Genomic DNA, 13,692 nt, shown 5'->3' on the forward strand with positions numbered 1-13,692 from the left:
AGCTCAAAAAATAAATTAGAACTTTATGATGTGGGAAAAATGCAATAATAAAATAGATATTGAAAATAAAGCACCGTGGTTAATCACTGTTGCAGATGTAAGAATAGCCAAGCTGGAGCTCTGGATATCAGCTGTTATGGATTTGAGTCAAATCATCTTCTTTTTCTGTAGAAATTGCTTTAGTTAATCTCTCTGGAATCCAAATCCACTGCTGTTCTCCCTGCGGAAACACACAAACGGAACCCCGAATCCAGACAATAACTGGATCAGGACCTTTCCATTGTCCTGTTAGAATATCTTTTCAAAGTACCTTAGGCTTATGTACATTTTTTGGGTACATATGTCTTTCCACAGCACTAAGTCCTGATGAATCCAAATTTAAAAAGTTTAGAGTAAAAAGGGTTATTTTAAGTTTATCTTTGGGGGATATATACCCCTTTCCAATTCCCTCTTTTTGCTTTAATAGGTACGTTTTAATAGTTTGATGAGCTATTTCAACTATGCCTTGTCCCTGTGGATTGTATGGGATTCCTGTTATATGAGTAATACCAAATGATGAGCAAAATTGTTTAAAAGAAGTAGACGTATAACCAGGACCATTGTCAGTTTTTAACTGTTTAGGAACACCCATAGTGGCAAAATTTTGTAATCAATGAGCTATAACATCTTTAGTTTTTTCTCCAGCATGAAGGGAGCCCATCAAAAATCCAGAAGAAGTATCAACTGTGACATGTAAATATTTTAATTTTCCAAATTCTGGCAAGTATGTGACGTCCATCTGCCAAATATGGTTAGGTATCAGTGCTATAGGATTGACTCCAAGATTAACTTGTGGTAAAAAGGTCACACAATTTTGACATTGTTTTATTATATGCCTGGATTGTTTCTTAGTTATTTTAAAATGCTTTTGTAAAGTATTAGCATTAACATGAAACCTTTTATGAAAATTTGTAGCTTCTTCTCTCCTAGAGAAAATATGTACATCATGTGTAGTTTTATCTGCTAAATCATTGCCCAAACTAAGGGCTCCAGGCAATCCTGTATGTGCCCTAATATGTCCTATAAAGAATGGATCTTTTCTGTCCCAAATTAGACTTTGTATAGTGGAAAACAAAGAGAAAACAGTAGAGGAAAGGGAAATCCTACCAGCATCTTCAAGGGGTATTATAGCATTAACTATATATTGACTATCAGAAAATAAATTAAATACAGAGTCTTTGAACATCACAAAAGCTTGTAAAACTGCATTAAGCTCTACCTTTTGAGTTGATTGTTTGGGTACTAAAAATGTAAAAGTTTGATCAGGGGTAACTACTGCTGCTGTACCATTATTAGACCCATCAGTGAATATATTTGGAGCATTCATGATAGGTGTTTTTCTTGTCATTTTAGGAAAAACTACAGGATGCTTAGACCAAAAAGACAACAAAGGATTAGATGGTAAATGATTATCAAATGAAACATTCGATTTACACATAATTATTGCCCAAGTATTTAACTCATTAGCTAACTCATCAATTTGATCCATAGTATATGGAGTAATAATTTTATTGGGAGAAATTCCAAACACTCCCTTTGCTGTTCTTATTCCTTTGAGTATTAATTGTCCTACAGCCTCAGGATACCTAGTAAGAATAGCGTTAGGAGAATAAGATAAATGTATCCACAATAATGGACCTTCCTGCCAAAATACTGCTGTAGGAATATTTTTTGTTGGTAGTACAATAAATAATAAAGGCAAACTTATCTCAATTCTATCTAAATGCATATTTTCCATATATGTTTCAATAATTTTTAATGCTTTTCTAGCTTTAGGAGTTAACATTCGGGGTGAATTTGGATCTGATGGACCTTTTAGGATATCAAATAAAGGTCCCAACTCTCCTGTTGGTATGCCTAGATAAGGCCTTATCCAATTTATATCTCCCAACAACTTTTGAAAGTCGTTAAGTGATTTGAGTTGATCTACTCGTATTTGAATTTTAGGTGGACAGACCATGGTTGAGGATAATAGAACTCCTAAATAATTAATTGAAAATTTAATTGTACTTTCTCCATTCCTATCTCTAGATTATAATTTTTTAATAAGTTTGTAAGTGTGGCATAACATTCCAGCAATGTGTTTTTATCTTTATGTGCTAATAATACATCATCCATATAATGAAATATTTTTAGTTCAGGATTTTGATTTCTAAGTGGCTGGATTGCTTTATTAACATATATTTGACATAGAGTTGGACTGTTAGCCATTCCTTGAGGGAGTACTTTCCATTCATATCTCTGATCAGGACCTTCATGATTTAATGCAGGGATAATAAATGCAAAACGTGGACTATCCTCGGGATGAATTGGAATAAAAAAAAAAACAATCTTTAATGTCTATAGCTAAAACATGCCACGTTTTTGGTAAAGCAGACAATTGAGGAATCCCTGATTGAGCAGGTCCCATAATAACCATCTCATTATTAATGGCTCTTAAATCTTGCATTAATCTCCATTTACCTGATTTCTTTTTGATGACAAAAATGGGAGCATTATGGGGAGATATGGAAGGTTGTAAATGTCCTTCCACTAATTGTTGTTTGACCAGATCATGGGCTACTTTTATTTTTTCTTTAGTCAGGGGCCACTGAGGAACCCACACTGGTCTTTATGATTTCCAAGTAATTTTGATTGTCTCAGTGACCCCTTCTGAAAATCCAACCCATGTCTGTCTGTTCCTTGATCTATTTGAATTGGTGCTGCTATACATTGTTCTTGTTTTCCTAATCTTTTTTCTGTCCTGATACCTTGTCTAGCCCTAGTAGTGGGTGCATTAAGATTGATGTTATTTGTTAACATCAAACCTAGTTGATCTAGGACATCTCGTCCCCATAAATTAATAGGAAGGTGATCCAAAACATATGGCTGTATAGTTCCTTCACATCCTTCAGGATCCTTCCAATCTAATACCATAGCACTTCTATGGGGATTAGTCGCCACTCCTAGGCCTCGAAGCATTTGAGTGGCTTGTTGTAATGGCCAATGTTTTGGCCATTCTTGAAGAGATATGATGCTAAGGTCAGCACCTGTGTCTAGCAGCCCATTAAATTCATGACTCTGAATATTTAGTTTTAGCATTGGGCGAGAATCTAAATTTAAAGACAACATAGCCCAATCTACACCTGTGGAGCCTAATCCCCTGGAACCTCTTTCTACATTAAGACTAGAGAACTTACTATGTAGGCTGGGTATTATTAACAACTGTGCTATTCTATCTCCAGGTGAAATTACTGATATACCTCCTGGAGAACTAGCTATAATTTTTATTTCACCCACATAATCGGGTCAATTACCCCAGGACTTATCATAAGTCCTTTTAATGTAGATGAACTACGTCCCAATAATAAGCCTACTGTTCCTTGGGGAAGAGGTCCTTTTACTCCCGTAGGAATGATTTGAACTCCCATCTCTGGAGTTAATACTGCTCTGGCAGAGGCGCAGATGTCCAACCCTGTGCTCCCTCGGGTTTGTCTGATTTAATGGACAATGTGTCCTGGGCATCACCTTGATGGTGTTGCTGGTTTCCTCCAGTGCTCCGTATATTTGTGGTTGTGGGCCCCGGAGCATTGGGCCCCCCAGTCCGTTTTTTGGCAATGAAGCCTGATGCCTTTCTCCACGATATCATGGGTAAATACCTGATCCTTGTCTGTTTTTGAAAAGGGAGTACCTTCTATGGTGGTTTGAGAACAGCATTCATTAGCCCAATGTCTCCCTCTACGGCATCGTGTGCAAATACCCGGTATTCTATTCCTTTGATTTCTAGTTTTGTTAAAACCTCCTCTTATGGGGCAACTCCTTTTAAAATGTCCTGTTTGTTCACAATTATAGCATGTTTCTGACCTGGCATCTAAAGCCTGTTGTACTGCAGCTGTCAAGACTTGCCCTTGTTCATTAACATCTCTACATAATTTAATATATGTGTTTAAATCTTCATGTCTCCATGGTCTAATAACCTCTCTGCAGCAACAATTTTCTTGGTCATAAGCCAGTTGTTTTATTAATGGCATTGCTTGTTCTGTGTCCCCCAAAATTTTGGCAGCCGTTTGAATAAGCCTCTCTACAAAGTCAGCGTAAGGTTCATTAGGTCTCTGTATTACCTTAGATAGCTGACCTTGTAAATCTCCATGTCCTTGTAAAGTCTTCCATGCCCTAACTGCATCTGCAGCAATCTGTGCATATACAGCAGGATCATATTCAATTTCTTGCTGCTGACCCTCATAAGGTCCTTTTCCTAACAACATATCTAGATTTCTTTGAGGGTAACTGGCTGCTGCATTTCGCCTAGCTGTCTCCATGCAAAATTCCTCATTGGCAACCTTCCATAACAAATATTGTCCTCCATTTAGCACATATTTACACATGCTAGTCCAATCTTCTGGCATCATGTCCAAGTTAGTAATGGACTCGACCATGCTTTCCGTGAAGGGGGCTTGAGGACCATAGGTTATTACAGCCTCCTTTAACTGCTTCACTGTTTTAAATTCTAAAGCGTGGTGAATTCGCTGCCCTCCTACCTGTTCAAATACAGGGCATGCTAATCTTTGAGGTCCTGTCTCAGGATCCCACTTATCAACTACGGGGTTTGAGGGTCACTCAGCTGTCTCCATCAGTGGGGCTGTTGGTTGAATTATGCCCTCTGGTAATAAAACGGAGTTAGTAACAGCCTCTTGTTGTGGCCTTTTTCCTAATAACCCCTTTTCCTTTAAATTTTCTTCCTCTCTCTGACTGGCTCTAGAGACCTTCTCTTTTGCTTGATCTAAAATACCTTTCTCCATGGTCTGAATCTCTAACAATTTACTTAACACCTTTTCGGTTTCTTTTTTACTAATTTCTAATCTTCTATAAAGATAACGCAACCCAATAAGATAACACAAAACAAAACCGCAACTGAATGAAACAAAAACTGAATAAAAATTCGCTGTATCAATTTTCTCTTTCTCGGGGCTAACAAACTTCAAACCTTGAGCCAACCATTATTCCCGGGTTGCCTGAGAAATTTCTAGGGACAGGCAACTTGAAACAAAAACAAAATAAATCTTCAAAACAAGAACACATTGTTTTTTGAAATGGTCACCCATTCTTTCGCCTTTCCTCAGGGGCGAGCAATTTACATACCTCCAAGTTTCAGACGTTCCGCGTATGGACCACCAAATGCCAAATTCCAATGTCTCGGCTTGGCACAAGATCACGAGCCACCACACAGCTTTGTAGGTTCAAACAGCAATTCTTTATTCCCGATCTCACACCAGCCTCCACACACGCTCAGGGGAAAATCTCTATCTCCCCCACAATACACGTCCTAAATACTTTTTCTCCATGAGAACTCAGCGGGAACTCAGGCAGCAGGCACGCCCTACTCCCAGCAGCAATAATCTTCAACCTCCCACTTCCCTAAAACTCCTTTTGTCTTAAACCGGGAACACCCTAAGGAGCGGAATACTTCCTCAAACCTGATCAGCTCTAAACCCGGATCCACCTTGGTCCTTGAGCAAGGTCACCTTACATGCAATGTCAACAGCGAAATCCATTTAACATGGGGTACGCTGGCAAGGAAACTTTGAAGCATCATTCCTACTTGACAATGGCCCTCAGCAATACCTCAACACAGTAAAAGCTCTCTATGCTAAAACTAAGGCTAACATCATTCTAAATGAAGAAAAATTGGAAGCATTCCATCTAAAAATTGTTCAACATAATCCTTGCCACTCTAGCCAGAGCAATTAGATGAAAGAAATTCAAGGGAATATGAATAGGAAAAGAAGAACTCAAATTATCTTTCTTTGCCAACAACATAATTTTATACTTGGAGGATCCAAAAAACTCCACCAGAAAACTTTTAGAATAATAAATGAATTTGGCAAAGTAGCAGGATATAAAATTAATACCCATAAATCAAATGCATTTATATACATCAGTGATGAATCCTCTGAAAGACAAATAGCAAAACTACCCCATTCACTATATATATCACAGCTTTTTTACCCATAGATGAATCTAGTATCATCCTGATAGCTAAACCAGGCAGAGACAGATTTCCTTAGATAGTCAAAGAAATAAAAAGCTAAGAGTGTTTGAAGTAAAACCAGGACATTGATAGTGGCAATAGAACAGAGAGATGTTCAGGAGAGAGAATCATTTAGGCTAGAAAACTAGCTGTGGGCAGCTGGGAGTGTGGCTAGTGATAGAACAGTTGCATAGCACATGTGAGACACTGGGTTTGATACTCACCACTGCATAAAAATAAATAAATAAAGTAAAGGTATTGTGTCCATCTCTACTTAAAAATTATTTTTTTAAAAAAGAAAACTAACTGGGCAGTGAGAGAGAAATTGACAGTAATGTTTCTGTTTCTAGTATACGAAACGGGGAGTATATCCCACATACAAAGATGGAGCAATTTTTAGAGGTGTTTTTCTTCCTTCTGCTACTGAGTTCAGTAGTTCCTTCTACTTACATGCATTTTATCCTAATATAGTATTCTGAAACTCAGTTTGGTGTGTGGTAAGTATCATAATGAAATAAAGAATTCTTTCCCTATACCCACTAAACTTGACCCTTGACAAATGTTTTATAGTCTTCTATAGCCCAAGTTTTCTCCACCCTTCTCAAGTCATAGTAAACTACCATTAAGGACATCTATTAGGCAAATCTCATACACTTTATGTGTTCTTCTTTTCAGGGTTGTAGACCATTCTGAAGAAAACCTGATGAACTCAAAAAACTTGGGGGTGGTATTTGGACCCTGTCTGATGAGGCCCAGGCCTACAACCACTCCTTGTACCATCTCCTCCTCCCTTGTTGCATATGCCAATCAGGCCCTGTTGGTAGAGTTCCTCATTACCAATGCACAAATGATCTTGGATGGGTCCCTAGAGCCACAAAATGTTTCATCTAGTACTGATGTGGTTGCACCTTGGGTGGATAAAAGCCTTCCTTCCAAATCCATAATATCAACAGAACATTCCACAAAGTCACAATATTTTTCTACAAAGCAAGTGAGTTTTGACCATTACAGAATTGGATTAAATTTGTGATGTTTATGTTAACAAGTTAATAGTTTTGAACTATTTGTTTTGAGATATGTTTTGCTTTTATTTTAAAACTTTTCTTGTATCAATAGGATATCCACACTGCAGATATTGAAATTAAAAATTAGGAATTGGCTACATCACTTGAGGAGTCAGAATGCAAGCAAAATGCATTGGAAAAACTGGATGCATGTCTCATTGGTGAGTTGTCATGTAAGATATGTCTTTGCATATTTCAAACCTTGCCAAGAAGTTGTGATTAAAAACCAAGTTGAGGGCTGGGCTTGTAGCTCAGTGGTAAAATGCTTGCCACTGAGGCCATGAGTTGGATCCTCAGTACCATATAAAACAAATAAATAAAGATAAAAATATTGTGTCCATCTACAATACTCATCCTTTAAAAAAAACAAGGTGTATTAAGGTGAGGTAAGTTCAAACTTCAAGGCTTTATTAGTTAACTTTGCTACTCATTGAGAAAGTTTAATGAATGCCATTTAAATGAATATCATGCTTTGTTCCTTTTCTTTTAAAAAGATATCTTGAAATTCATAAATTATTTTTGTTCTCTTTCTGAGATTTGTTTTCACCTTTACTTCTTTGTCATCAATTAGAGTCAAAGCAGAAAAAATCTGGACTCCTGAAACTCAGAAAAATAGACACCTAAAGTTTTTTGATGTCCATTTACCTGGGCCTAACTTTAGCACATTAAGCACACATGTCTTCCATTTTCTTGGCTCCAGTCTTTTTGTTCACTGCTTTTTGATCATTTTATTTAAGTGAATGGTTTCTGGTTAAGGGTGTTAATAACCTTTCATTTATTACTGCTTTAGTAGAGCTAAATCCGAATTTTTCAATATATGGCCATACATGTAAAATTATATATATATAAAATTAATGAAATATCAATGAGTGTAGCCTGAGAAATTCTGAAAATAAAGACAATCCATTACCACTCTGCAAAGAAAAGCACTGGACTCACTGATTCCATTTATATGATTTGATCTCATTAACACTTCTGTGCTATGAATCTTGGCCTAATTTAAGCCATAGCTAACAGTCTGAGGAAGGTAAATAATGCCAAGGATCTTGTCCCTAAATTATTGTTGATTCAAGATTTGAACCTCATCCTGTGTCATTCCTAAATGTAACCTTGTTTCACTGTCCAATGAAATTGTATTCCCAGGTAGGCATAGTAATAACAATAAATAATTTTAAAATATTTGAAGTTTTCATTACATACCAGGTAAGTCTGAGCCTTTTCTTTAGAAGATCATTAACACCACATGCCAACATATCTCCACATAGGAGTCTGTCTTGACAGAAGAAGGCAGGTAGGGCTAGTACACTAGACTTGCCCAGAGCAGAACTGGAGCAGGAGCTGAGACAGCACCCAGGCAGCTAGAAGTGGTGCTAGAAATTCTGCAGGACTGTAAATATGTTCTGGTGTTTGCCATCCAACCACAATGGCTCAGCTCCCTTCTATCAATGTGGAGAAGGGTCCAGGACAGCAAAGCACATGAGTATTGTCTGGGAACCAGAGAAGAGAGGCCAGCAGCCTCAGGTGAAAAGGGAGGTCAGATGAGATGATGACCTGTGATCATCATCAAGTGATGTTGGTGTGCCCCTGTCTGCAAACCACTTCCCAAGGATATGGGAGAAGGACCAGGTGGCAGGGTTGAGGACTGTGGGCAATGAACAGGGCTGTTGGAAATCCATCATACCAGTGGCAAGGCACACAGTTTTCTGATGTTTCTCAGCAGTGAGAGGAGGATCATAGCCAGAGGGCTGCACCTTTCTAGCAACAGCAGCTTCTGGGGTACTTGCAGCAAAGTCAGAGTGTGAGATGCTAGGGTTCTAGGTGAGAAAACAGGGGCCTTGGGACCAGACAAGTGGAGAAAGAGAAGGAAGTAAATCTGGAGTCTCCAGGACCAGTAGCACAATGGCAATTTTGACAGCTCTTCAACCTTCCTTTGTCCAGAGGATGTTTCCATGTATTAGTGGATCAACTGTGAGATCATCCAAGTCCTCTGTGGTGTCTTGCCCCCAGTATGGACAGAATGTAGCTGGAAAGCAGATTAAGTGACAGGCAAAGTCCTTGGGATTCAGGACATGGCATTTGTTGCTGTACAGAATAGTGTTACTATTCTAGAGTTACCATTGTCTGCCTGTTGAAAACAGGAAAGTCCTAACCCAGAAAATATTCATTCATGAGTAGTATATTAAAACAACTTACTACAGGAAGTGTTTTTTTTTTAATTTTATGTGCTTTGTGACTATTTGTTCTATTAAGATAAAATTTAAAAAGTAATGCTTTAATTAAAAATGTGCCTTTAATATTGTATGGATTTTTAATTCCTCTGCATAGATGACTGAGAAAATAATGTTGGTAAAAAATATGTAAGACTCTGTTGTTTGAGAGAATTCCCATTCATAAATAACCACACTTCCTTATTAACCAAGCTCCATGAAGGTAAATAACAACACTCTTCTTTTTCAGATCACGAAGAACTTGAATCATCATCACAAAAGATGGACAATACATGTAAAACCACGAAACCACTTAGTCTGAAATCTGATGTGACAACAAATGATATACCGAGGTCTATGCCATGCCCCAAGATCAGATGTTTCTGTTTGCCTGTAGATATGTTCCCTCTTGCAAGCTTTCCTAATGAGAAAAACAGCAGAAATGTGGGAAATGTCAATTCAGACATGTTTTGCCAGAATCTTACCTTTGAAGGACTTAATAGAAAAGATACCCCTACTACTTTTGGCTCCCAAATTAATGGTTTTGATCAGCAGAGTCCACAAAAATCTCAGGGACAACAATACAAAGCAAAGAACTTAACTGGCACAAGTGCAGTGATTTTGCCAAGTGTACTCCAATGAGCATCAAGGTTAGTAGTGACCATTCCAAAGGTGCCACACAGCCCAACATGCCAGCCAGTACAGCAAGAGAGGCACCAGTGAGACTGTCCTCTCATTCTCACCTTCTTGCTCCTGCAAGAGCACCCAGAATACTGCAGCCCCATCTCAGGACAACATTTTACAAACCACCTACCCTGACCAGCAAAGTCAGGGGGACTGAGGAGAGACCAGCTTCACCTTCAGCAGCAGTGCCTCCTAGCACAGCTCTTACTCCCCTGAGTCATGTGAAGAAATCTGTTCCAGAGGCAGACAGCACATCAGCTTATGCTTTGAAACCAGCTGCTGAGCCGAAAGAGAACTCCGAGGAGCTCAGCCTGCCTGACATGAATCCAATGTGCCAGGGACTCAGGCTAAAACAAATGGAAGAGTTACAAGACCTTGAATTTGAAATGCCACAGTTTGTGTAGGTTGTTAAAATTCAGTTTTTCTTTTTCTTGTTTTGTTTTTATGTATTGTGTTTATTTTATGAAAGAATGTTGTGACAGAACCCCTTTTGTATAGGATTGCCAAAGTGTATATTTTGCCTTTTGGCCTTGTATCGTATTTGCTAGTCATATAGAATGATAATGTTTTAGTCATATAGAATGATAGTGTTCACTGGTATTGTCTTTAAATTCTGTGTTTTTGAAGTTATGCATAAAATAAGTATTTTAATTTTTAATTTAATATAATTTTCTTTATAAAGTGATTCATGTAAATGTATCTTTAATGTATAATATTGTTCTCAACAAATAGGGGCAGTAGGGGGAAAGGAGCTTTATTTTGGAGCAAACCTGGTGCTGATTCATAAAATGCTTCTCAAGGCAAGTGCCTGAAAAATCTTGATTGGGTATGAATATATTTTTTCCCACATAATGTTCTAGTGCATCTTTGAACACTTGTGTTGTTATAGCATGTATGGAAGCATTGGCAATTCACTTAACTTTTTTAATATTTACATAGTGGCCTAAAAGCTTGCAAATCTGTGTTTACTAGCATTCTACTTGTCAATTTTTACATATGGTAATTAATACAATTGTAGAAAGAAAATTCACTTCAATATTAAAAAGTTTGAGATATTGGCAGAGATAACACAGATGGACAGAGTTGAGGTATCTCAAGTGTAAGAGACCTGTAACCTCTCTGCTCTCAGCTGCGGGCTGTTGCTGGATTCCCTACGACTTCTGGCTGTCTGCTGAGGAGAGCAAGTGGCCAACAGCTTGGGCAAGATGAAGCTCTCTCTGGTGGCTGCGGTTCTGCTGCTGCTCTGCGCAGCACGGCTGAGGAGGATGACAAGAAAATGACATGGGTACCGTGGTTGGCATTGACCTGGGGACCACTTACTCTTGTGTTGGGGTGTTCAAGAATGGCCACTGGAGATCATTTCCAACAATCAGGGCAAGCGCTTCAGGCTGTATTATGTGGCCTTCACCACTGAAGAAGAACTTCTGATCCACGATATAGTCAAGAATCAGCTCATGTCCAATCCTGAGAACATGGTCTTCGATGCCCAGCAGCTCTTTGGCAGCACTGGGAATGACCCTTCTGTGCAGCAAGACATCAAGTTCTTGCCTTTCAAGGTGTTTGAAGAGAAACCTAAACCATGCATGCAGGTTGATATTGAAAGTGGGCAAACTAAGACATTTGCTCCAGAAGAAATCTCTGCTATTATTCTCACTAAAATGAAAGAGACTGCTGAGGCTTATTTGGGAAAGAAGGTTACCCATGCAGTTGTTACTGTACCAGCCTGTTTTAATGATGCCCAGCAGCAAGCAACCAAAGATGCTGTAACTATTGCTGGCCTGAATGTTATGAGGATCATCAATGAGCCTACAGCAGCTGCTATTGCTTATGGCCTGGATAAGAGGGAGGGAGAGAAGAACATTCTGATGTTTGGTCTGGGTGATGGAATCTTCTATGTGTCTCTTCTCCCCATTAACAATTTGATGTCTTCCAAGTCATGGCCACCAACAGAGATACTCATCGGGGTGGAGAAGACTTTGACCAGTGTGTTATAGAACATTTCATCAGGTGGTACAAAAAGAAGACTGGCAACTGTGTTAGGAAAGAAAACAGAGCTGTGCAGAAACTCCAGCATGAAATAGAAAAGGCCAAGTGGGCCCTGTCTCCTCAACATTAAGCAAGAATTAAAATTGAGTCCTTCTATGAAGGAGAAGACTTTTCTGAAACCCTGACTGAGGCAAAATTTGAAGAGAAAACATGGACCTGTTCTGGTCTACCATGAAGACTGTTCAGAAAGTACTGGAGGATTCTGACTTGAAGAAGTCTGATATTGATGAGATTGTTCTTGTTGGTGGCTCTACTCAAATTCCAAAGATTCAACAACTTGTTAAAAAGTTCTTCAATGGCAAGGATCAGTCCTGTGGCATAAACCCAGATGAGGCTGTTGCATATGGTGACACTGTCCAGGCTGGTGTACTCTCTGATGATCAAGATACAGGTGACCTAGTACTGCTTGATATATGTCCCCTGACACTTGGTATTGAAACTGTGGGAGGTGTCATGACCAAACTGATACCAAGGAACACTTTCGTACCCACCAAGAAGTCTCACTTCTTTTCTACAGCTTCTGATAATCAACCTACCGTTCCAATCAAGGTCTATGAAGGTAAATAACCCCTGAAAAAAGACACCCACCTTCTGAGTACATTTTATCTCACTGGAATTCCTCCTGCTCCCCAGGGGGTCCCTCAGATTAAAGTCACTTTTGAGATAGATGTGAAAGGTATTCTTTGGGTGACAGGTGAAGACAAAGGTTCAGAGAACAAAAATAAGATTACCATTACCAATGACCAAAATTACCTGACACCTGAAGAAATTGAAAAGATGGTTAAGGATGTTCAGAAGTTTGCTGAAGAAGACAAAAGACTCAAGGAGTGCATTGATACTAGGAATGAGTTGGAAAGCTACGCCTACTTTCTAAAGTATCAGATTGGAGATAAAGAAAAGTTGGGAGGCAAACTTTCCTCTGAAGATAAGGATACCATGGAAAAAGCTGTAGAGGAAAAGTTTGAATGGCTGGAAAGCCACCAAGAAGCTGACATTGAAGACTTCAAAACTAAAAATAAGGAACTAGAAGAAATTGTTCAGCCAATTATCAGCAAATTCTATGGAAGTGTAGCCAGCCCCCCACCCCACTGACTGGTGAAGAGGATACAGCAGAAAGAGACGAGTTGAAGACACTGATCTGCTAGTGCTGTAACATTGTAAATACTGGACTCAGAACTTTCCTTAGGAGAAAACTGAGAGAACTTAAGTCTTGAATGTAATTGGAATCTTCACCTCAGAGTGGAGTTGAAAAATGCTATAGCCCAAGTGGCTGTTTACTGCTTTCCATCAGCAGTTGCTCATATGTTTTGGGGAAGAGAGAGAGGAGGAATTGGCTATCTTAAAAAACTGGATATAAAAATGTGGGTCAGGATATGTGTTCACCTCAGAAATGTTCTATTTAATGATTGGGTCATGCACATCTTGTGTAGGAACTTTTTTCTATCATAAGTGACACCAATAAATGTTTGTTATTAAAAAAAATACTAAAAGTTTTGAACTGTCATAAAATAAAAATATGTACAGATAAAGCTAAGGGATAAAACACTATCAGAAGCATTAAAACCATCTAAAGCCAAATAACTAAACTATATAATTTAAATTATAATATATTTATATATTATATATTATGTATTATATATTATAT

General features: G+C 38.5%; 2 pseudogenes; both read left to right on the forward strand.

Moving 5' to 3' along the window:
• Positions 1–10,405, forward strand: part of LOC144249315 (rho GTPase-activating protein 29-like) — a 573,679-nt pseudogene extending 563,274 nt beyond the window's left edge.
• Positions 10,406–11,206: 801 nt separating this feature from the next.
• On the forward strand, positions 11,207–13,192 carry LOC113178105 (endoplasmic reticulum chaperone BiP pseudogene; annotated as a pseudogene).
• Positions 13,193–13,692: the final 500 nt, after the last annotated feature.

Source organism: Urocitellus parryii, chromosome 11 (genome assembly GCF_045843805.1).
Source record: "Urocitellus parryii isolate mUroPar1 chromosome 11, mUroPar1.hap1, whole genome shotgun sequence".
Lineage (NCBI taxonomy): Eukaryota > Metazoa > Chordata > Mammalia > Rodentia > Sciuridae > Urocitellus > Urocitellus parryii.